The sequence below is a fragment of the Bubalus kerabau genome, chromosome 9 (assembly GCF_029407905.1).
Source record: "Bubalus kerabau isolate K-KA32 ecotype Philippines breed swamp buffalo chromosome 9, PCC_UOA_SB_1v2, whole genome shotgun sequence".
In the NCBI taxonomy this organism is placed as follows: domain Eukaryota; kingdom Metazoa; phylum Chordata; class Mammalia; order Artiodactyla; family Bovidae; genus Bubalus; species Bubalus kerabau.
In genome coordinates, this window is record NC_073632.1 from 103,529,173 (window position 1) to 103,553,627 (window position 24,455).

General features: G+C 44.9%; 1 protein-coding gene and 1 long non-coding RNA gene across 2 annotated transcripts in view; one reads left to right on the plus strand and one right to left on the minus strand.

Annotated features, from left to right (window-relative positions):
- The first annotated feature begins 773 nt into the window (after positions 1 to 773).
- Positions 774 to 2,933, plus strand: LOC129619488 (uncharacterized). Its single transcript, XR_008697902.1, has 3 exons — positions 774 to 854; positions 1,250 to 1,496; positions 2,665 to 2,933. It is a non-coding gene; the product is annotated as an uncharacterized LOC129619488 (long non-coding RNA).
- Positions 2,934 to 12,399: 9,466 nt separating this feature from the next.
- The window catches only part of RSPH3 (radial spoke head 3), a 42,494-nt gene continuing 30,438 nt past the window's right edge, over positions 12,400 to 24,455 (minus strand). Inside the window, exon 9 of the mRNA XM_055536124.1 lies at positions 12,400 to 12,658. The gene's annotated coding sequence lies outside the window, so the exon portion shown is untranslated. The remainder of the gene's footprint in view (positions 12,659 to 24,455) is intronic.

Below are 24,455 nucleotides of genomic sequence, written 5' to 3' on the forward strand. Positions count from 1 at the left end.
TTGCTACTGCTGCTGCTGCCGCTAAGTAGCTTCAGTCGTGTCTGACTCTGTGCGACCCCATAGACGGCAGTCCAGCAGGCTCCCCCATTCCTGGGGTTCTCCAGGCAAGAACACTGGAGTGGGTTGCCATTTCCTTCTCCAATGCATGTAAGTGAAAAGTGAAAGGGAAGTCACTCAGTCGTGTCCGACTCTTAGTGACCCCCATGCACTGCAGCCCACCAGGCTCCTCAGTCCATGGGATTCTTCAGGCACGGGTACTGGAGTGTGGTGCCATATAGAGTTTAGGATCTATGAATCTTTCTCCTGTCGCCTTACTTATTTCTTTCAGAGTGTGTGAGTATTCTTGGAGAGGCAGAACACCAAGCCCACCTATTCCAAGGTCTGGTGAAGGCCTCCGGGGCCGAAACCAGATCGAGACACCTCCTCCCCTGTGGGGTTAGTACCTGCTTCCAGCCTCCCAAGACTTCCCTGGTGGCTCAGACAGTAAAGCGTCTGCCTACAATGCGGGAGACCCGGGTTCAATCCCTGGGTGGGGTAGATCCTCCGGAGAAGGAAATGTCAACCCACTCCAGTGTTCTTGCCTGGAAAAATCCCATGGACGGAGGAGCCTGGTAAGCTACAGTCCATGGGGTCGCAAAGAGTCGGACACGACTGAGCTACTTCACTTCACTTCACTGCACTTCACTTCACTTCCGGCCTCCCAGTGCTCAACTTCCTGGGAGGCCCGCCCTGCTTCTGCGCTCTGCCTTCCGTTTCCTTTTTAAGGCGGCCCTGGTTTTGAGCAGTTTCCTGTGTGAGAAGGTCGGCTGGCGCACGCGGCCTCGTGTGATTATGTAGGGCCAGGTGGAGGGCAGGTGGGTTCCGGAGGACACGGTGCCTGCCCCCCTGGTGTCATGATCTGAGAAGTGGTCACAGAGCAAAAACGGAATTGAGCAAAACGCACAGAACTTTGGTTCCTCCTATAGGGACTGAATTTGTGAATGTATGGGAGCAGTAGCCAAGGGGCAGTGACCCCGGCAGGGGGCCAGGAAACCTTTCCTCATGGAGACTGAACAGTTGATCCAGTTTATCTTTTCAGCGGGGACTTTTTTCAGGGGTTGGGTAGCGGGAGCTTGGGTTCTTGGTCATATTGTAGCTTTAATAAAGACGGTGCCTGGATTATAACTTGATGTATGCACTGGGTTCATCTCCACAGCGCTGGGCTTCTCAGAAAAGGTAATAACTGTCAGCACTTTTCTCCACTTACTAGAGCTGCAATTCTGCTGCCCCTTGGGAACTCGAGGAGGGAAGCCATGTGGACAGTCAACACTGCTAAAAAGAATTCAACATTCTTCTCTCACCTAATGATTGCATACGATTTCAGCAAGTTCAAGGGAACCACATTCATGGTTACTGTATAAACATGGCATATACAGGACTCAGTAGGATGCACCAGGCTCTTTTCTACACGTGTTTTGCCTGATGACTTACTTAATCCGCATTCCCTGGCTCAGACGGTAAGGAATCCACCTGCAGTGCAGAATCTGCCTGGATTGGGAAGATTCCCAGGCGAAGGGAATGGCAACCCACTCCAGGGTTCTTGCCTGGGAAATTCCATGCACAGGGAGCTTGGTGAACTACAGTCCATGGCGTTGTAAAAAGTTAGGCACGACTGAGCAACTAACACTAACGTGAATGCTCATAAAAACTGAGAGGAAGGCGCTGTCATGAAGCCCACACAGCTGCAGGGGACAGAGGCCCCTGGAGGCTCCTAGGGGCAAAGCTGGGCCGGGCGGGCAGCTGGTCCACCGGCTCCATCCATTGCTTTTCTTTGTAGAGCCCGTTTGCAGTCATTCCTTCACCAGAACCTTGTACTTTCAAAATCGGCAACCACCCTGAACCACAAAAAAAAATTGGGTTGGTTAGAGAGTAAAGGCTCTCATTTCAGACTCAGAGTGAACTTTCTCATTCTGAATGTATCCATTCATTCAATAAATATATAAGAAGGATCTATTAAGTGACAGGCACTGTTCTAGACATGTGAAATATATTGTATTCACAGAAAATACATGGACAATATGTAGAAGCTACTGAAAATGACAAAGATTCCTGCTCATGGAGGTTAGCTCTTGGGGGTAATTTACCTGAGAGCTGAAACGTGGAAGCACAGAGGAAATCCCTGAGACCAGCAGGTACTAGGCCTGAGCGGTTGAGGGGCCCCACCCAGGGCAGACCCCTGAGTAACTGCCATGGAGAAGATGCACTTCCCTTCCCCTGCCAAACTCTAATTTTTCACTAGATTCTAATTTTTCACTAGATTCTTTCCTGCTTCCCAAGGAGTCACAGCTGTCTTCCTGAGTTATCCCACCTCCTGGTCCTAGCACTGGATACTGTCCATCCACCCATCCATCCATCCATCCAGTGAACTCCGCCCATCATCCCCCAGTCACTTTTGCTGAGCTCCTATTTGATGCCAGGCGGTGCTCTGATTCTAGAGACGTACTGGTGAATGAGACAGCCCCTGGCCCTCAGTGGGTGGGGAGCAGGAACCCCAGAGGGTAACATGGTACGCATTTGAAGCAGTGAAGAGTGATGACATATTCTGTTTGTGGATTTAAAGATAGAAAAGAAACAAATGTTGAGAAACACTTTTTAAAAGAAATGTCCTTGCGGAATTGTTTCCAGGTCTCCAAGTCTCTTACCATCTGATTGCAGAATGTCAGACCAGGAAGGGAATTTGCAAGGTCATCCAGCTCACCCCTGGTTGTTTCACAGAAACTTGAAGATGGTCTCAGATTGATAACCTTTCCTTAGATGTCTGGAGGTACAATCTACATACCCAGACAGAGGGCTTGTTGTGGCCCAAACTGGCTTTCAGAATCAGTGGGCTGTATGGACCATTATCTCTGACCTGGCTCTTCTCCATCCGACCCCAGTCACTTTAATGTGGGTAAAACAGTAGGAGCCCTGACACATCTGCTTAGTCAGCCTTAAAATTCTTTCCCAATTAAATTCTTGGTCTGAAGAAAGAAACAGGGGCAGACATGATTCTGTGTGCCTTGACAGTCATTTGAAGTTCCTCCTCCTCCCTCTCTTCTCTCCCCCCTCTCTCTCCCCCTCCCCCAGAGCCGAGCGTGGCCAGGAGGGCTGGGCTGTGAGAATGGCCATTACTAAGAAGCTGTATTACTGCCCAGGGAAAGTAGACCTTCTGTGGTCTGTTCACCAGACTTCTGATAAGTAGACTCAGCTTATAGATCAGAGAGGTTAAAACAGATGGGGAGCCTGCCCTCTTGTAACTTTACTTTTCCATTAGGAAACATGTCAGCATGGTTGGCTGTGACTACTAGGGTAAGAATCAGTGCTGGAAATAGCCTTAGAGCTGTGAGGATTGCCCATTTATGGTGGTAGATCATTAAAGAGCTGGGTCAAAAAAAATTTTTTTTGAGTCGCTTAATCGTGTCTGACTCTTTGTGACTCCATGGACTATACAGTCCATGGGATTTTCCAGGCCAGAATACTGGAGAGGGTAGCCGTTCCTTTCTCCAGGGGATCTTCCCAACCCAGGGATCGAACCCAGGTCTCCCGCATTGCAGGCAGATTCTTTACCAGCTGAGCGACCAGGGAAACCCTCCATTAAAGAGCTGGGTCAAATTTCCTGTTTGAATTATGAACTGATCCTGGGTTCATTATGTATGGCTCAGTGATTATTGCATGATAGATCATATGAAACCAAGTAAGGGCATTTTCATGAGAATTGTGCCAGCTATTTCTTGGTAAGAATCTCATAAAGCAAGTTCTCCCATTTTTGTCACACACACACACACACACACACACACACACACATTCTTTTCTCTTCAGGATATCAAGATGTTTTAGAAGAAGCAACAGCTCGAATTCACAGAGGACCAGAAAATTGCACACCTGAGCCTGGGGATCAGTGATGAACACAAAGATGGCTCATCTCTTCTCAGAGAATGTTCTTCACTCGGGCAGCTTCAGGCTGCTTCTTGGGCCTGCTCCTGTGGAAGTAGAGAATCTGTAGGATCATGCTGCACTTGATATCAGTCCTAAGTATTGGCTCGTCTCCCACCCCACATCCCAGATGTGAGCATTCCCCTCACACCTTAGAGAAAATAAGCTAAATTCCAATCCCAACTGACTCGTTTAACAGGAATAATAAGCTCACATCTCAAGTAAGGCCCCGACAATGAGGCCACGTTCCCTTGGTTGGTGATTAGATGAATGAATTTGGATATAATGGAGAGGTACTTACTAATGAAGAGCGAGGACAATAGTATGATAGTCGTACCATTGTACATGCACTAACACGGTGAATCTCCAGATAAGAGTGTTGTGTAAAGGAAAGTCAGACCCCCCAAAGTATATATACTGTATGATTCAATTTTTAGAAAATTTTAGACAATGTAAACACATCTATGGTGATAGCAGGTCAGTGGCTGCCTGAGGATGGAGGTATGTGTGGATTCCCAAGGGCAGGAGAAAACTTTTGGATGATGAATGTGTTCATTACCTCAGCAGTGGTGATGATCACATGGGAATGTACATAGGTCCAGACTCATTCAATTGTATACATTAAATATGTGCTGTGTATCATATGTCAATATACTTCAATCCCTGGAGAAGGAAATGGCAACCCACTCGAGTGTTCTTGCCTGGAGAATTCCATGGACAGAGGAGTCTGGTGGGCTACGGGCCATGGGATCGAAAAGAGTTGGACACGACTAAGCAACTAAACTACCACCACCACCAATACACTTCAATAAAGATATATAAGCAGAAACAATCTATAATTTATAGTGATTTTTAATAATAGGAATTTAATATGAAACTCTTCTGTAACACATGGATGCTTGCTAGTTCTCAGAGAAAAGTCTTTAAAAAGAGTGGAAATTAAAGACGGAAAAGAATGGAAATTAAAGATGAGACATACTGTTTTCTTATGTAAAAAGACTGTTCCAAATTTGCAAATGCTTTCTGACATGGCAAGTTCCTGGTGGCTACTTTTGAAAATGAAAAAAAAAAAAAAAATTGATAAGGATCAATGAATCAAAGCATACCTAAGAATTGTAAATGGGTATATGCCTAGTGAAAAAGTTTCAAAATACATGAAGCAAAAACATACAAAACCAAAGAAACAAATAAAAAATTGAGCTATAATTGGCAATGTCTAATACCCTTCTCTCAGTAATTGATAGAACAAATGGACGATCAGTATACTATAGAAGATTTGACCAACACTGTCAACCAGTTTGGATTCCCAGGTGTCTCAGTGGTAAAGAATCTGCTTGCTAATGTAGGAGATACAGGAGACACAGGTTTGGTTCCTGGGTCAAGAAGATCCCCTAGAGAAGGAAATGGCAACCCACTCCAGTATTCTTGCTGGGAAAATCCCATGGACAGAGGAGCCTGGGGGGTTACAATCCACTGGGTCACAAAGAGTCAGATACAACTTGGAACTTGTATGCAGCAACATCAACCAGCTCAACCTGATCCCTATGGAAACCTCTACTGCTGCAGAATCAAAGTTATCAACATCAGTAACTGCAGAGCCAACAGAGAAGGTACACAATGATTGTCAAATCCAGCTTTTCTGATACTAACTACCCAAGCTGAAGTTTGGGCTTCATGCTAGACACATCAATTAGGATCACCATGGGGGTCATGTCATTAACAAGCAACCAGATGATTCTCACTATGGGGAAGCCTGGAAAGTGCTGGATTCCGTTTATTGAGGAGGGGACTACCAGTGGTTGTTTTGGAAAATAACAGAGGCAGTGTTTTCTCAGTGTGACAAATTTTAAAACATTCTCTTAAAACAAATGGCATATGCTTTATTTTTTTAATGTTTCAGAACTTGATGTGTCTGAATTAGGCAGAATACTCGATCTGGCACAAGTCTTATTTAGTAGGTAGAGATACAGTTAAGTGATAATCATTTAGCCATGATTTATAAAAATCCAATATACTAAAATTAATACATTTTTGACAGAATGTTCTAATTCATGCTTCTTATCCAGTAAAGGTAGCTAGGCATTTTAATAGCGTGTAAACACTTTCTTTTGTTCGGAAATGGAGAGATGCACATGCATTCTGTCAAAAGTGGTGAGAATGTGGCGAAAAGGGAACACTTGCTGCCGGTGAGAATATAAATCCGTGCAGTCACTATGGAAAACAGTATGGACATTCCTCAAAATATTTTTTAAAACTACCAGAATATCCAACACTTTCACTTCTGGTAATTCATCTGAAGAAAACAGAAATACTGACTTGAGAAGGTACGTGTTTATTGCAGCATTATTTACAATAGCCAAAGGCATATGTCCATCAGTATTATTGCTGTTGTTCAGTTGCTAAGTCTTGTTTGACTCTTTGTGATCCCATGGACTGCAGCATGCCAGGCTCCTCTGTCCTTCACTATCTTCCAGAATTTGCTCAAATTCATGTCCATCAAGTCAGTGATGCTATCCAACCATCTCATCCTCTGTCATTCCCTTCTCCTCCTGCCTTCAATCTTTCCCAGCCCCAGGGGCTTTTCCAGTGAGTCAGTTCTTGGCATCAGGTGGCCAAAGTATTGGAGCTTCAGCTTCAGCATCAGTACTTCCAATGAATATTCAGCGTGGATTTCCTTTAGGATTGACCTCCTTGCAGTCCAAAGGACTCTCAAGAGTCTTCTCCAGCATCATAAGATGAATGGATTAAGAAAATTTGATATACACACATGCATATACACCATGGAATATTATCAATATTTAGCCATAAAAAATTTTTGCCATCTGAAACAACATGGATGGACCTAAGAATAATGCTAAGTGAAATAACTCAGATGAAGACAAATACCTTATGAGTTATATGTGGAGTCTAAAAACAAAACAAAAATAAAAACCAAGCTCATACATACAGACAAAAGGTTAGTGGTTTCTAGGTGCAGGTGGGAGGGAGGTGTTGGACAAAATGGATGAAGGGCATCAAAAGTTACAAACTTTCAGTTATGAAATAATTAATGGGGATGTAATAAACAATCTGGCCACTATAGTGAACAATATTATATTGCATAATTGAAGGTTGTAGAGTGTGCTGTGTGCTCAGTCGTGTCCAATTCTTTGCAACCCCATGGACTGTAGCCCGCCAGGTTCCTCTGTCCATGGAATTCTCCAGGCAAGAATACTGGAGTGGCTTGCCATTTCCTCCTCCAGGGGACCTTCCCGACGCAGGGAACAAACCCACATTTCTTGCGTCTCCTGCATTGGCAGGCAGATTCTTTACCACTCCACCATCTGAGAAGCCTGGCTGCCAAGAGAGTAGACCTTCAAAGTTATCAGTACAAGAAAAAAATTCTGTAAGTACGTTCAGTAAGACATTGACTAGATTTATTGTGATGATCATTCCTCAATATATACAATTATCAAGTTATGTTGTGCAGGTGAAACTAATAAAATGTCATGTGTCAATTATACCTCAATAAAAAAAGAAATTTAACACTGATACAGTTTCGTCTAAGGTACAAAAATCTATATTCAAATTTTCCTATTGATGTCCTTTGCTTGAATCTTTTATACTTTTCCCTTATCTCAGATCCATCCAGGGTCACATCTTGCATTTCATTGTTACATCTCTTTTCAGTTCAGTTCAGTTCAGTTCAGTCGCTCAGTCGTGTCCAACTCTTTACATCTCTTTTAGTTTTCATTATTTTGAAATGTTGCCTCCACTTTTGTTTTCATAACATTGACAAATTTTGACTAGCATGAGTCACTTGTACAGGTTTCTCAATTTGAGTTTGACTGTTTGATTAGAATAAGGTTACGTTTATTTGGCAGAAATACTGGAGGACTAACTGATGTTGTGTCCTTCTCAGGGCATCGCTAAGGAGGCACAAAATTTCAAAGTCACACTTTCAGTGATGTTTCTTTTGGTCACGTGGTTAGAGCAGAACTGGCCAGATTTCTCCTATGCTCTGGTTATTTTGGAATGAGTGCCAGACATTATGCATAAAAGTTTTGGTGAAAACTGGAGATACTGTATTGATGTTATTTCCCTACAGAGAAGATTTGCTTTTGCAAATCTTCTTCAAACCACAGAGTACATCACTGGATTCTTGTCAGAGCTTGAGAAGGCTTCCCACTTCTTTCACATCTTAGCTCTACAGGAACCCACTGCCTTGGGAGAGCTCCGATGACTTCAAATCTACTTTTATGTTTTGTTCAGGTTTTTTAATTGTCCTTGGTAGGAGTGCTGGTCCAAAAACAATCCAGTTTTGTTAAAAACGATTATCGATCTCACCTAAATTACACTGGCTGCCTGGGAAATCCAAGGTAAGTTCACGTTATGTAGAGAATGCACTTAAAAAGGTAATGGTGCATCAAACACAATGAAAAACCAGTGGACATATGAAAACTGAGCTTCTGAAACTTAAAATTTAAGTGAAATATTCTTCAGGGGAAGCAAATGCATTTTATTTGACCTTTTATATACCTTTATTAATTTATTTGACTGCCACTACCTAATTAATAAAGATACATAAATCAAGGATTTTGTCTGCACACTGGAATTGCATTTCATAAGTGTGGACTGTTCTTTTACTTTTCTCATGAAGCAGAAAACCCACAATTACTTTTTTTTTTAATCCAATGAGAGTATTTCTTGTTCTAAGCTTTAGCAGCATTAAATTAACTGTGAGTCAGGAGAGAGAAAAAAAAATAGCCCTCGTTTTCTTGTGTGTCCTGTTGAGAGCTCAGTACCTATACAGTATAAAATTCATAAAAGTTTAGATTTTCCTGTATAGTAAAACCATTGGATTTTCCAGGAAAATCCCCTTTAAAAATACTGTGTCATATTGTCTGACCACCCAGTGGAGAATGCGATCACGGAAGGTACGTAATCTTTTTTTTTTTTTTTTTGAGTTTTCCTCCATGTATTATAGCTGATTATAGTCAATAGCATTTTGCATTAACAATTCAGAAGGACAAAATGTGATTTTCCATTAGTATTCAGAGTCCTCCGCTGACATCACTGCCCAAGAATGTGCTCTGCCACTAATGACAGGAGAAGGACAGGCAGTTGGGAGTGTTCAAACCTCAAGTCTAAAGAATGGACTGAAAACCTCATTTATATTTCTGCACTTCACTTTTGGTTTCAGTTACGAATACAAGAGCAGCAACCTTCTTTACCAAAAGTCTATTGACTATTTTTATTCCATACCAGAAACAGCAAGAACTCAAACTTTTTTCTTTAATGGTACATTTATAAAATTCCTGTAAAACAAAGTCAAGGATTAGACTGTCTTATTGGTAGGTCAGTAAAGTTGATTCTATTATTTTTTAAATCTGGAGAGGCTCAAGTATTTATCAGAGCTTTATTGCATCATTTCAGAACCCTTGGTCCCAGGGATTCAATGCTGGCAGCACTAAGGCTCAGTTATCTGTGTTCCTTAAGCTGCACGCCCCGGGACCCTTTGTCTATCATCTTAAGTCCTTAGTCTATAATCTCTGTGACGAAGCGAGTCACTTACGCTAGTTCTTTTGTTAACCTTGCTCTGTACACGAAATTGAATTCAACTGAATAATCCATCTGAGGCTTCCTTCTCAGAATCTTGGAGGCTCTGCTAATGGGTTCAGGGTTGAACAGCTTATGGCGTCAGCCTAGCTGCTCTGCTTCCAGGCACTGTTGGGTCCACCGGAGGCAGTCTCTTGGGTCTGAAAGAGCTAATGTGTCGGTCTTAGCACCCTGTTCCCAGGGAGTGTTTGGTGCAGTCTTAAGTGACCATCAGAACATTTTAGCAGGCAGTTTTATAGCATCTCTTAACACGGGTTCTTGAGTCAGTGAACCCACTGACACTGATGAAAGAACATGGGTGAAATATGATGTCTCCTCTCACTAAGCTCCAGGGAGTATCGGGTTGTGGGTAATGCCATCAACACCCACAATATTTCTAAACACCATAAAGAACGCTTTCCTACACCTGCTTATCTCCTAAACAGCACAGTGCCTCAAAGAACTAACCTCCTCTCCCTTTCTAAGTGCCATTAGTTTCAGCGATTTAAAGTGTAGTTTGGATTTTACAAAGAGTCTTTCCATTTGTTTGACCCCAGATGGACAATACTGCCAAATTAAAACTCTCTCCACTGTTACTTCATTTCTCCAGGCTAGACATTGGCTAAATCCCTGTCTGGACCCTGCTTCTGGTGTTGCTGGGCACGCTGGCATACTCTCTTCTGCAGGAAAACAAAACTGAAGTAGTCCAAGCTTGGGAAAGGAAGGGAGGGACCCTGTCTGTCTTGTTCATCCTTGTACCTCACAAACCCAGGAGGGTGATAAATGTCTGCTGAAGGAATGAATGAATGAGGAAGAGGTATTAGTGTTCTCTGACAAATCCTAACATATTCTAGAGGTTTTTATTGACTCATATTCTCCCCTTTGCTCACCCAGGCAGTAACTTAAACTGTAAACTCAGTTTTGCATCATTTGGAAGCTCTTGGAGTGTAGGGACTCTATTTTTATTAAAAAAAAATTTTCCCCCTGTTCTGTGGTTGCATGAAGCATGTGGGATCCTAGTTCCTCAACCAGAGATCAAACCCTTGCCCCTTGCAGTAGAAGTATGATGTCCCAACCACGTGTCAGCCAGGGAAGTCCCAAGATTCTATTTTTAAAAGTACTGTATGGGCTTCCCTCATTGCTCAGTTGGTAAAGAATGCGCCTGCAATGCAGGAGACCCCAGTTCGATCCCTGGGTCGGGAAGATCCGCTGGAGAAGGGATAGGCTACCCACTCCAGTATTCTTGGGCTTCCCTTGTAGCTCAGCTGGTAAAGAATCTGCCTGCAATGTGGGAGACCTGGATTTGACCCCTGGGTTTGGAAGATCCCCTGGAGAAGGGAAGGGTACCCACTCCAGTACTCTGGCCTGGAGAATTCCATGGACTGTATAGTCCATGGGGTCCCAAAGAGTTGGACTCAACTCTGCGACTTTCGCTTCACTTCACATGCTGCATGGAGTATGTCCCGGGGCATATGGATAAGCTTTAAGAGAACATTTTAAGAGGTTTTCAGTCAATAAGTTACAAGTCAGGATTTTGAGGCCACACTATGCTTATTGTGAAGATTTCCCATCCTGCGAGGTTTATCACAGTTTATGGTATATCATCAACCTAAACCATAAGCCACTGTTAATTAAATTACATTGTCAACCAAAGCCAGTTACAGGACATGAAAGCACTGTAAGAATTATATGTGTGTGTGTGTGTGTGTGTGTAATCACACCAAGTAACTGATCAGTTAAAACAGATAACTCTGATTTAAACTTGAAACGTTACTACTTCATTGATTTTTATTATGTAATGCTATTTTAATATTGTAGTATTCACTCTGGCCAATAGTCCCTGAAAATAAATCCCTATGTTCTTTAAACCTAGATACCAGATACCTAGATACTGCCTGAATTTCTGAGTAAAAGGCAATAGATGGTTTTTACATAATTTTATAAGTTGCTTTTGCCACTCACCAAAGTAAGCAGGATACAATTTGGTTATGGTCATTTAATTATAAGACAGACAGATTTTTGGCATTTTCGCCCAGTGGGCCCGGACTCTCACCCACGCTTCTAACCGAACACTCTGTACCAGGTGGCTAAGGAGGGCGGCTGGGGTCAGTAATAACCGTATCCCCTCAGCACTGTGTTTATGGCCCACACCCCTCGCCCCCCTCAGCCTCTGTTCCTTGGGGGCTGAGAGGCTGGCCAGCATGGTGAGGGTCCACCCATGCCGTAATTCACTGATTCCAACTCTACTTTTTCTGGAACACTGGGAAGTATATTCTGGGTCAAACTAGACTAAAGAAACCACCGCTGAGGCAAGAGCCCAGGGAAGAAACAATGGTGAGAGGTTTTCAACTTTTCGGCGGTGCACGTGGCTGTACATCCCACTAACTTTGGGGAGCTTTAAAAAAAAACGATACCCAGGCCTCGCCCAGACCAGCTGAATCACAATGTACGTTCACTGAAGAAAGTGCAGTTTAAAAACGTGCTTTGAGGTGTATCTCAGAATGATCATAGTGGAATAATCATAGCGTTGCTGATAGAGGCGGGGGGCGGGGAGGCGGCGGGGGGACGGAATTTTATTTGTTTCCAGGAGATTCGAGAGTTGGGGTGGCCACTTTCTCTGATTGCTCACCATCGTGTTCCTCATCACAAAGAAAGAGCCTGATACACAGTAGGGACTGGATAAATATTTGCTGAATAAATAAATGACACAGTAGAAAGATTAACTCTGTTTTCTCCCCGTGGTACAGCCGTGCACTCTCAATTCTTCCTTCAAATGTGCAGCTGAATCCTCTCTGATCATTCTACAAATAAGGTGTCATCTGTCTGACAGGCCATACTTATGCCTTTTCTTATTGAATGCTATCTTTTTACGTTGGCTTTTTGTTTACAGGGGAAAGGAGTAGATAGTGGTTTCTGTTTTTTTTTCTGACTCACTAGAGAAAACAACAGTGTCAATAAAAGGGTTTTATGAATAATTTATATTGAAGAGATGAACCAACCACAAAATAGAAATGTTCATATTTTCATTTATCCCTTCTTCCTTGATCCAAAAAATGAAAACAGATGATTCAAAATGTTGTGGCCAAAATCTTCTTGATGCAAAGGATGAAGAGTGATCTTGGATAAAGATCTGTGAAATTACATACACATATTACATACAAACACATAAAAATCACACTTAATATAAGACAGTTCTCTCATTGAAAAAACCCAGAACCCTCATCCAACAATATGATTTTCCATGGGGCCCACTTTTCAGAAGGAAGCATGACCCAACTGACAGAGTCCAGAGGAGACTGTTAGCTGACACGGCCCCCGATAGAAAGCAACGCATGATGCTTTAAGAATTTACATGAACGTTATTAAAGGAATGACCAACACTTTATACGTGAATAATGCTGAAGCATCTGTAACACTGTAATCGCTAGATCTACTGAAATTATCTTATAATTTATGTAGCCATACCACCTAAACATATTTCACTTACTTTGACTTTGTTAGGAATCATTTTAGCATGCATACTACACAAGAAAGAAAAAGTATTAGAAAAGAACAGACTTGTGTATTTATGAGTCCTCTGTATAATCTGTTCTTAAGGTGCCTTAGACAGCTTTTGTTTGCCATTAAACTTTAAAAAATTTTCCTAAATAGAAGAAGTAAGATTTTTAAAAAATTGACTAGAAGTACGATGAGTCATTTCATTTCAGGGATATTTTGTTGTCCGTAGTAACTGAAGAGGGGGAGCCTGAACCTTAAAAAAAAAAAAAATTAAACAATAACTTTTCATTAGAACTGGGGGCATGTTTGTTTACAAATATCTCTAGGGAAAAAAACCCCATGCATAGCAACTTATTGGACACGCCAAAAAAAAAAAAGAAAAAAAGCAGCACATGCACACATTAACCACGCTGTTTCCTCCTGACTTCTCGGAAGACTACGCTATTTCAGCGTCACGTAAACTGTTACTCCATTGTCTTCGTTTACGTGGAACTAGCTCTGTCATTAAGTAAATCCTGTGTGTAATGTGAAGACAGTCACTTTTTTAAAGTGATGCAAACCTTTTGAGCTTCTATATGGCCAGAAAAGTAGCACTGGATGAAAATGCAGCTGCTAATATACCTTTTTTAAAAAGAGCAACAGCAAGTCTCTCTGGAGAGTCAGCACGTAAACTGAGTTTCTGGAGGTAGCTTCCTATTTGCTAACGCACTTACATGGTTAACTGTGGAGCTGGAACTGCCCAGCCTAGTGGAGGCGGTGTGGGGGAGGGGCCTCTGGAGCCAGCCGGCTGGGTGTGAGTCCGGGCCAAATCCCTCAGCGCCAGTGGTCTTACTTTCCCCTGGATCAAGGGAACAATGACAGGGCTCACTGGGTCTGGAGCGGCTGGGGGCTGCAGCTCCATGCTCAGCGTGGCTCTGAGTCTTACCCACCAGCTCTTAGTCTCCATGCTGACAAAGCCTCACATGCTCTTGGCTGTCTTTTTCTCGGAGCACTTGGTGCCCTTAAATGTCTGTTACAAATGTCTATGACTGCAGCAGCCAGGACTCGACTGTGAAGAAAGCTGAGTGCTTAAGAATTGATGCTTTTGAACTGTGGTGTTGGAGAAGGCTCTTGAGAGTTCCTTGGACTGCAAGGAGATCCAACCAGTCCATCCTAAAGGAGATCAGTCCTGAATATTCATTGGAAGGACTGATGCTGAAGCTGAAACTCCAATACTTTGGCCATCTCATGCGAAGAGCTGACTCATTGGAAAAGACTCTGATGCTGGGAGGGATTGGGGACCGGAGGAGAAAGGGACGACAGAGGATGAGATGGCTGGATGGCATCACTGACTCAATGGATGTGAGCCTGAGTGAACTCCGGGAGTTGGTGATGGACAGGGAGGCCTGGCGTGCTGCGATTCATGGGGTCGCAAAGAGTCGGACACAACTGAGTGACTGAACTGAACTGAACTGATGCTGTGGCTGGAGCCCTGTTGCACGGTTTGTCCAAGCCCTGCAAAAAAGTCTCCTTGGAGAATGTTCAGGAGGCTCCAGGGAGATGACATTTGTACTGACTTTAAAAGTGGGCACTGGCAGGAGGATCGTGATGAAAGTGGTGGAGGATTTTTGAGACAGTTCTTTTCCATCCACCACTGCCCACGAGGAGTAAATGAGATGTGACGTAAGTAAGTGAGCATGATGCTGGCATTTCACAGTCACCAGCAATTCAGAAGAGGCTTTGACAGACCATCCAGCTGAAGCCCCTGGTGGACAGATGAAGAGAGTGAAATGAGAGACCCGGAGGGCTTTCCCCTTTCTCGGCCACCAAGCAGGGGCCAGGACAAGAGCCAGTGCTCCTGACGGGGCCTCGTACTGCTCGTTTATTCAACAGATACCTACTGAGCACCCACTCACTGCCTGCAAGGCTGTCTGGACAACTTGGGATGGCCCAGGGAGCAACCACTGACCTGGTGATTGCTGGCATCCAGCATTTTCTACATTATAATGGGTCAAGTTCTTCCATAGTGATTGAAGGTGGAAAAAGAAAAGGCATCCTATGAATCTGACAAAATGTGAAAAATAAAACAAGTGTCATAAGTGTACAAAATTCTCCTGGAGAGGACTTGATGGTGGCCAGCATTATGCCATCAATAACAGCAGGACAGCAGGCATGTCAATTATCAGTGCACTCCGGAGCACTGGTTTGTCTTGGCTTTTAGACAGTTTACTCAGGCCATCTCTGCAGTGTGAGGAATTTTGAAAATTTACTCATCTGACTTCTCTTCCACTAACGACATTTATTGTGTGTATTTGCTTCCTATTGCTGCTGTAACAGATAACCATGTAGCAACTCCAGAACAGCACACGTTTATTATCTCAGTTCTGAGGCATCCGCAGGGCTGGTTCCTACTGGAGGCTCCACAGAAGCAAATTATTTTTTTTCCAGCTTTTAGAGGCTGTCCACATTCCTTGGCTTGCGGCTGCGCATCACTACTTCTATTGTCACATCACTTCTCTGACTCTGCTCAATACTGCTAATTACTAGAGAAATGCAAATCAAAACTACAGTGAGGTACACCCTCACACCACTCAGGATGGCCATCACTAAAAAGTCTACAAACAACAAATGCTGGGGAGATTGTGGAGAAAAGGGAGCCCTCCTATCCTATTGGTGGGACTGTCAATCGGTAGATAACAGTATGCTGCTGCTGCTAAGTTGCTTCAGTCATGTCCGACTCTGTGCGACCCCATAGACAGCAGCCCACCGGGCTCCCCCATCCCTGGGATTCTCCAAGCAAGAAAGATAACAGTATGAAGTTGTTTCAAAAAACTAAAAATAGAATTGCCATATGATCTAACAATCCCACTCCTGGGCATATATTCAGACAAAACTATAATTTGAAAAGACATATGCACCTCTATTTTTGTACTAATTATGACAGCCAAGACATGGAGACAACCTAGATGTCCATCGACAGATGAGTGGATAGAGAAGAAGTGGTACATATACACAACGGAATATTACTCAGCCACAAAAACAACGAAAGAATGCCATTTGTGGCTACATGGATAGACCTAGAAATTATCATATAAGTGCAGTAAGTCAGAGAGAAACACAGGTATCATCTGATATCACTCATATGGAAATCTAAAATGTGGCACAAATGAACCTATCTATGAAACAGAAGCAGACTCATAGACAGAACAAACTTATGGTTGCCAAAGGAGATGGGGGAGAGATAAATTAAGAGTTTGGGATTAAAATATACACACTACTATATATGAAACAGATAACCAACAAGGACCTACTGTATAGAACAGGGAACTATACTCAATATCTTGCAATTACCTATAATGGAAGAGAACGTAATAAAAGAATATATGTACACATGCATAACTTAATCATTTTGTTGTACACCTAAAACTAACACAACATAGTAAATCAAGTATATTTCAAAATAAAAATTTAAAAACTCCATTTCAATTTTCTGATAGACTTAAAAAAAAAACACAGGTAACTGGATATATCTCTTTGAAGATAAATATCAAGAGCTCTCTCAAAAAAGTTAATTCAGTTCAGCATTGTGCAACATGGTATGGATTCTGTCATTACAAAAAACTTTTAAAAGAACTCTTCCTAAAGGAATCAGAATAAAAGATGTAAAAAAAAAAAAAAGAATAAAAGATGTGAAGTCACTACCTGATACCTTCTATGATTACAGTGGCTTCCCTTACAATTCAGGCACCTGCTGAAACCCTGCCGGCAGGGCAAACCCTTGGTACACTACCCGATTCACCAAGGCAAGACGGCAACCTGGTTTACGTCTGCTTAGAAACGCAATCCTCTATAAATGCATATGTTTGCATTCCCTTTGTGTTACGTTTAGAGAAAGAGAAATGATTGTGAAATGGAACAAAAGAATCTACACAGGGTGGCAGTGTCTGAGAAGCTGACCTTCATGGCAGGTAATGAATACCTTCTACTCCTACACAGTGTAAGCGGATTATTGAGCAAGCTGGTCTCAAGGCGGGGCAGGCAGAACACAAGCTCATTCTGCTTCCACTGGCTGGTTAACCCCACTCTGTGGACTCTTGTGTGAAAAGCTTCTTGGATGAAATCTTGGGCAGATTTTAGACCTTTTCTGGTCACTCTTAATATACTTAAACCTCCAGAATAATTAACAATTGGGACTTCCCAAGGGCTTCGCTGATAGCTCAGTTCTGGTTCAATTCCTGGGGCAGGAAGATGCTCTGGAGAAGGGATAGGCTACCCACTCCAGTATTCTTGGGCTTCCCCTGTGGCTCAGCTGGTGAAGAATCCATCTGCAATGTGGGAGACCTGGGTTTGATCCCTGGGTTGAGAAGATCCCCTGGAGAAGGGAAAGGCTACCCACTCTTGAATTCTGGCCTGGAGAATTCCATGGACTGTACAGGCCATGGGGTGGAAAAGAGTCCAACATGACTGAGTGACTTTCACTTTGGTGGTCCAGCGGTTAAGATTCCGAGCTCCCAATGCAGGGGGCCTGGGTTCAAACCCTGGTCAGGGGACTAAGATCCTACCCATCACAACTAAGTCCTGGTGCAGCAAAAAAAAAAAAAAAGAAGAAAGAAAAGTTTAAGAAAGTTTAATAATTGAGTCATGCTGTTGTTCAATCGCTAAGTTGTGTCCAACTTTCATCTGGGAGGAAGCTCTTTCCCTTCCGAGACTCAGCCAGCTTCAGGTTTGGTGGTCTGTGGTGGACTGGCAGAGGGCTGGGGCTGGTGTGCCAGGCTCTTCCTCTCTTTTCCCAATTTCCCCAACTTGCCGTGAATGCCTGTTTCTGACCCCTCAGAGCTGGGTCAGGGCGAGGGTGGCCCCGCCAAGGCAGGCAGCTGTGGCCTTCCATAAGGGGGCCCCTTGGACCATGAGTGTAAGACCTTGGCTCCTTCTTTCAAAGAGAGCTTTTGGGAGTTCCTCAAAGACCCCGAGAGGGAGGTGGCTGCGGTTCCTGTGACCTGCACACTGATGAAACAGTGTGTGTGCTGACCTCAGCCACCAGGAAGGCTCTGAGGGATGGCAGGGAGGTGCCACCTGCAGCGGCGGCCGGCGCTTCGGCCTGCCGGATGCTCGGCGCCCGAGGGCACTTCCGCCCGCCGGATGCTCGGCGCCCGAGGGCACTTCCGCCCGCCGGATGCTCGGCGCCCGAGGGCACTTCCGCCCGCCGGATGCTCAAGTTACCGGGCTGTTGGTCAGTAGGGCAGACGGGCACACGGGGCAGGTAGGTCCTGCCCTGAAATGTCCTGAAGGGACTCTGAATGCACCTGTCATTTCTGACAGGCTGTGTAAATCCATTCTTCACTTCTTTCAAGTTTGTTACAAACTCTTCAGCTCAGTTCAGTTGCTCAGTCATGTCCAGCTCTTTGCGACCCCATGGAGGGGTAGCACGCCAGGCTTCCCTGTCCGTCACCAACTCCTGAAGCTTGCTGAAACTCATGTCCATCCAGTCGGTGATGTCATCCAACCATCTCATCTGCTGTCATTCCCTTCTCCTCCCACCTTCAGTCTTTCCCAGCATCAGGGACTTTTCCAGTGAGTCAGTTCTTCCCATCAGGTGGCCAGAGTATTGGAGCTTCAGCTTCAGCATCAGTCCTTCCAATGAATTATGTTCAGGGTTGATTTCCTTTAGGATGGACTAGTTGGATCTCCTTGCAGTCCAAGGAACTCTCAAGAGTCTTCTCCAACACCACAGTTCATAAATGCTTCAAAGGCAATTAATTCCAACTCTGGGGATCACACGTCAAACTCCTACGTGGTTCCCTGGGAGTCTCTTTACTGCCTAGACACTGCACAGAGCACCTGTCACCCCCACAGGAGCCTCCCTCTGAGGTACTTGACTCCCTGAAACCCTGAAGGGCGGTGGCAGCCCCTCTGAGCCCTGCACTGGGTGCCTCTCCTCTCCAGGCACCTCCTGCCTCCTCCTCAGCGGCCTCAGCTGAACCCCTGAGAAAGGACCCTGTTCTCCATTCTGCGGGCTGATTGTATTAGAGAGAACACAGACACCCAACCACATGAATGATTCAGTTTGCCTTTAAAGCACTGAACCCCTTAGTTTTATCCAACAAGGTAACTAACAAAAATGACGTGCTTAATTAACTTAACCTCCAAAATTACTTCTGAAATGAGTTTTTGAGGTGATGTTAGTAACAGCAACTGAGATAGTACATTTTAATGATTCATCTTATTTTAAAAAGGGATCAGATATTAGAAATTTAGGGGGAAAAAACCAAAGTCATGGGAGGCATGAAAACTAGGTTGATAAAGAAATATCACTAGTTGGGAGTAAAAAAAAAAAAATCACTAGCTATATGGAAAAGCGAACAGGCATGGGTTATTCGGGCAAGCGCTGTTTATACACTACAAGCATGATGGCTGCGTGGAGGTGAACCAACTACTGGCAAGCCAGGGGGATCAGAAAAACACAGAAAACAATGAAACGAATTGAGCTGGATGTAATAGCTTTGTTCAAGTTTAAGCCAGACGAATGCTGACTTGGTTTTGTTCATGCGGTGGACACTGGTTGATGCCCACAAGGTGGACAATGAAAATTCAAACACAAAGCACATCTCGGTCCTCGGGCAGCTCAGTCTGGTGGTAGAAACTGGCTGATGAACAGTGGTAATTGCTGTGTAACTGGGGCTAGGTCTGGGGTAGAACTACCACCAGCAACGGACCTCAGTTGCTGGGGCTGAGCAGGCCAGGCTCCATCTGCCAGGAAGACAGCGGTGCCATGGGGGAGAGCAATGCTGCTGACGTGGTGAGTCTGTCCTCACAGCATCGCTATGATTGCCGCTGGGGAAAGCGGCCACTGACCGACTGACCCCCAGGACCACACGTGGCATCGTCCAGACCGTCATTCTTCAGCCCCAGGGTGAGTGAGCTATCTTCCTGGGATGCTGGAATAGGTCGGTGGGAGCTTGGAGACACCACAATTTCTCAGGTGGCTTCATTCTTGACTGGGGGTAACTGAACCGACAATGATACCGGTCTGTCAGCTGTGTTTGGTCAAAGAGCCAGTGAGATTTCCCAAGGCACAAAGATTCAGCAGACTGGCTGCCTCCTTGGCCGGGGGGCTCTAGATAAGAGGACCATGCCTGACTTTCTGCTGGCTTGCCAGTGCCTTGCGTTGTATGTGGTTCAACACAGATGGTGAGTTAGAAGCGTCAGTCTCTCATGTACAAGGATGAGAAGGATGGCTGTTTACAGTGATAGGCCTGGCTACATCAATTCGTGGGCTTGTGCAAAATAAAAATGTGGGGTCCTTGTTCAAAAATTATTAAAAATGTCAAGATAGTGACAAGAGAACATTAAACCAACCTTGAGCCCCATAAAAGCTGTAGGACACAGGGCCACATCTGTGATGTTGGCTCTCATCTTGTGACCTCTTCTCTTCCCTGGATTGGACCTGACGGCCGCTAGTCTGTTCTGCAATGCCCCTTCAGAGTCTGTCAAGGCCTGGCCTCTTGGTCCTCATGGGTGAAAAGTGAAAGTGAAAGTGAAGGTCGCTCAGTTGTGTCCGACTCTTTGAGACCCCATGGACTATACAGTTCATGGAATTTTCCAGGCCAGAATACTAGAGTGGGTAGCCTTTCCCTTCTCCAGGGGTATCTTCCTGACTCAGGGATTGAACCCAGGTCTCCCACATTGCAGGCAGATTCTTTACCAGCTGAGTCACAAGGGAAGCCCAAGAATACTGGAGTGGGTAGCCTATCCCTTCTCCAGCAGATCTTCCTGACCCAGGGATTGAACTGGGGTCTCCTGCATTGCAGACGGATTCTTTACCAACTGAGCTATGAGGGAAAGCCCCATGGGTGAAAGGGTATGAGATACTGATGGAACAGGGCTTCCCAGGTGGCTTAGCAGTAAAGAATCTTCTGCCAATGCAGGAAATGTGGGTCCGATTCCTGGGTTGGGAGGATCCCCTGAAGCAAGAAATGACAACCTACTCTAGTATTCTTGCCTGGAAAAATCCCATGGACAGAGGAGCCCAGCAGGCTACAGTCCCTGGAGTTGCAAAGAGTCAGACATGACTGAGCATGCACCCACTGCTTTCTTACTGCCTACTGATGGAACAAGGAATGGGACAGCCTATGGATGAAGGAAGGTGGACCGTGAAGTAGGGGTCTACCTGTCCAGGTCTCTTCCTCGGCAGCACTGGCCTTTCAGAGCTGGAGCTGCCTTTCCATGGAACAGGACCACTGCGGTCTTCCATCTGCTGTAAGGAAATGGATCATCGCCAAGTGCTTAAGGCTGTGTAGTCAGGCCTGATGGAATGCTGAGTGGCAGATCACAGCTGGAAATCATGGGTCCCCCATGTTACTCAGCTGCCATTACCACGCCTGGTTCCTAAACCCTGACCGTGCTAGAGGAGGGCTTGGGACTCACCCTGTTGTGCAGCTGATCATTGGCACATCAAGACACAGGGCCGAGGGTTCTCTCCTGGAGTCAAATTCTAGCTCTGCTCAGCCCCGGTCAGCGCCGCCCCCCGCCCCCCACAACCCCACTGTGATGGAGAATGGGGAAGTGGCTCGTCCCTGCTCCTGTTTCTAAGGTTTCCTCCCATGAGTGCTATTCAGGCCTGGTACGTGCGCTACCACTGGCATCCCAAGGAAGGCCAAGTGGGAACACTTTAGCTGAGAACTGAAGGATGAGAAGTTTGCTCAACAGGCAAATGGTGTGTGTGTGTGTGTGTGTGTGTGTGTGTCCGTGTGTGTGTCTGTGTGTGTGTGGTGCAGTTGTTGGAGGAGGTTCATAGGCAAGATGAACAACAGGTGCAAAAGCAGAGAAGCCAACCAGAGGAAATAAAAATCAGGAAACCGTTAGTAATTCGGTTTGGTGAGAACAAAGGGTACGTGTACGAGAGTCACAGGAAACATGCCTGGATAGTCAGGGGCCAGATCACAGAGAGCTTAAGGAGTCTGGACTTTATACTTTGTACACAGTGGTAAGACAATGAAGGATTTTCAGGAGGAAAGTGATACAATCAGATCTAAAGTTCTGATGGACTGCCAGAGTAAACGTGAGAGGACGGTAAGACTGGAGGCAGGTGGTTGCAAAGGTCTAGAAGACGATGACAGATGAGGGAACCTTGCTGAATCGAAGGATTTCACGTACGATTAAGCCAAGGAGACCCTGCAGCCACAGGATCACGGGGCCACAAGACAGGAACAGCCTGGATATTTTTTTTTTTTTGCTAGGGAGCTTCTCAGTCGAGTCACCATCCCAGGAACATCTGAACCGGGTTTTACATGAGAGTAACACAAAGTTTTGTTGTGCTTAAGCCATCAAGATTTTTGCATTTCTTTTACAAGTACTTTTTCAGCTTTAAGCCCATATTGACGCACGGAAGTCAGGAAATCAATGGTGGGTAGCACTATTAATTCAATATAGTGAAGACAGAAAGGAAACAGTTCAGAAAATGATGATGGATTTGTTTAACGATGTCTCGAATTTGAGACGCCAGTGTGATAGCAAAATGAAACTTGAAACAACTCTCCAAGGGTTTCTGCCCATCTTGACAGCAAGGCATGAACTGCCCTTTGTCTCATACTTTCTTTTCAGGGATGTTTGTATAGCAAACAATCTTTGAAGAAAACCTGAATAATCTCTGAAGAAAAAGACAGTGTCTCCCTCTGGAGCCAAGAGCAGGCACGCTTGCTGCCCACTATGAAAGACTGGAGCTCTCTGAGCTCCGGGTTCCTCTCCCCTACGGTCACTCGCCACATGGGCTCGGGGCCCCTCTCCCCTACGGCCACTCGCCGCATGGGCTCGGGGCCCCTCTCCCCTACGGCCACTCGCCGCATGGGCTCGGAGCCCCTCTCCCCTACGGCCACTCGCCGCATGGGCTCGGGGTCCCTCTCCCCTACGGCCACTCGCTGCATGGGCTCAGGGCTCCTCTCCCCTACGGCCGCTCACCGCATGGGCAAGTTCCGTCTGGTCTTCTCTTTGCCTTGAGGCAACGAGGGCTCCAGAACCAGCACAAAAATGCTGATATTCCGGGTACTGCTACCGCTGTGAGTTACACATAACCCCATGTCTCTGACTCAGGAGTCTTACGTCAAAATTTACCAGCACTCATGAATCTCTGGAGGCTAACTTGATAACTTGGAAGTAGATAAAATCTGAGGCTCTTCATAGTTCTGGACAGAGAGGTCCAGAGATGGTTAGAGATAACAGATTCAGAGCCCAGGGCTGAGTCTCACCAGAGTGTGGGGGCGTTGAGTAGTGGGCAATGATGAGATTACCTAGGGTTGGGGGGGCAGTTTCCGAGCCCTAAGTGAGAGACAAGAGAGATGATAAAGAAGAGAACCTGACTACTTACGGAGAACACTGACAAGAGAAAGGAAGGAAGGAAGGAAGGGCACACGGAGCAGACCAAGACACAGACAGCCTCGGAGAAACAGCTTCAGCTTCACCCAGGAGGGGTGAGGAATGTTAATTACTGCGAACGTCAGAGATAAGCAGGTCTGGATCTGAAACTTGAGAAGTCACTGGAGACTTTCGAATGACCAGCTTCAGGGGAGTGATGAAGACAAAATCCAGACTACCAAGCAAGGGTTTGAAAACAGTAGGAGGTTTAAGAATGGAAGGACAATGCAGTCCATGTTTCAAGAAGCAGGTGTGAAGGGGACTTCTCTGGTGGCTCAGGGTTGTAAAGCATCTGACTGCCAATGCAGGAGACGGGTTCGATCCCTGATCTGGGAAGGTCCCTATGCTGGGAGTGACTTTAAGTCTGTGCCCCACAACTCCTGAGCCTGTGCTCTGGAGCCTGGGGGCTGAAACTACCGCAGCCCATGTACCCTGGAGCCTGTGTTCCCTGAGAAAAGCGACAGCGATGAGAAGCGTGAGCACCGCAACTAGAGAGTAGCCCCCACTCGCTGCAGCTAGAGAAAAGCCTCTGCAGCAATGAAGACCCACCACGGCCAAACATAAATACATAGAATTATTATTTAAAAAAAAGTCATGCCCACCACCTAGATAGCCACATCCCATTAAAAAAAAGAGAAGTGTGAAGGAAAGAGGATTATACGAGTGAGGTGTCTAAGGTTTTAAAAAATGCCTCTGATATGATTTTATACATACATATAATACACACACACGACTATACCTTAATCCTGGTAAATCTAAGCTTTTCCATCCTTTTAAAGTGTACAAATCAGTGCAACAATCACCACTACTTAAATTTTAGAACATTTTCATTACTTAATACCCATTAGCAGGTATTTCAGTTATACCCTCTTCAGCCTCTGGCAACTGGACGTTTCATATAAATAAACGGATATAATGTGATTTATGACTGGGTTCTTTCCATAGTATAATTTATTCTCAAGGTTCATCCGTGTCATAGCACATAAATAGCACTTCATTCTTTTTATTGCCAAATAATATTGCATTGTTAAGACAGACTAGTT